The sequence below is a fragment of the Octopus bimaculoides genome, chromosome 8 (genome assembly GCF_001194135.2).
Source record: "Octopus bimaculoides isolate UCB-OBI-ISO-001 chromosome 8, ASM119413v2, whole genome shotgun sequence".
NCBI lineage: Eukaryota > Metazoa > Mollusca > Cephalopoda > Octopoda > Octopodidae > Octopus > Octopus bimaculoides.
Genome location: NC_068988.1, coordinates 46,645,994 through 46,646,393, shown reverse-complemented (window position 1 = coordinate 46,646,393; position 400 = coordinate 46,645,994).

Genomic DNA, 400 nt, shown 5'->3' with positions numbered 1-400 from the left:
TAGTGATGATAATTATAATGTCACTATTTGTAGTGATAATTATGAACACCCAAAATATTCTATCTTTTTTTTTTTTTATCTTCTCTGGGCACAAGGCTCGAAATTTTGGGGGAGGAGTCTAGTCGATTAGATCGACCCCAGTACGCAACTGGTACTTAATTTATCGACCCCGAAAGGATGAAAGGCAAAGTCGACCTCAGCGGAATTTTAACTCAGAACGTAAAGACAGACGAAATACCGCTAAGCATTTCGCCGGGCGTGCTAACGTTTCTGCCAGCTGGCCTCCTTATGAACACCTAAATATTAACACTACGGTGTACTCAAACTACGAACAAAATAATATGAATAATGCAAAAATTACAAATACTGCACTACTAACCTTTAATGCAAATATGCATGC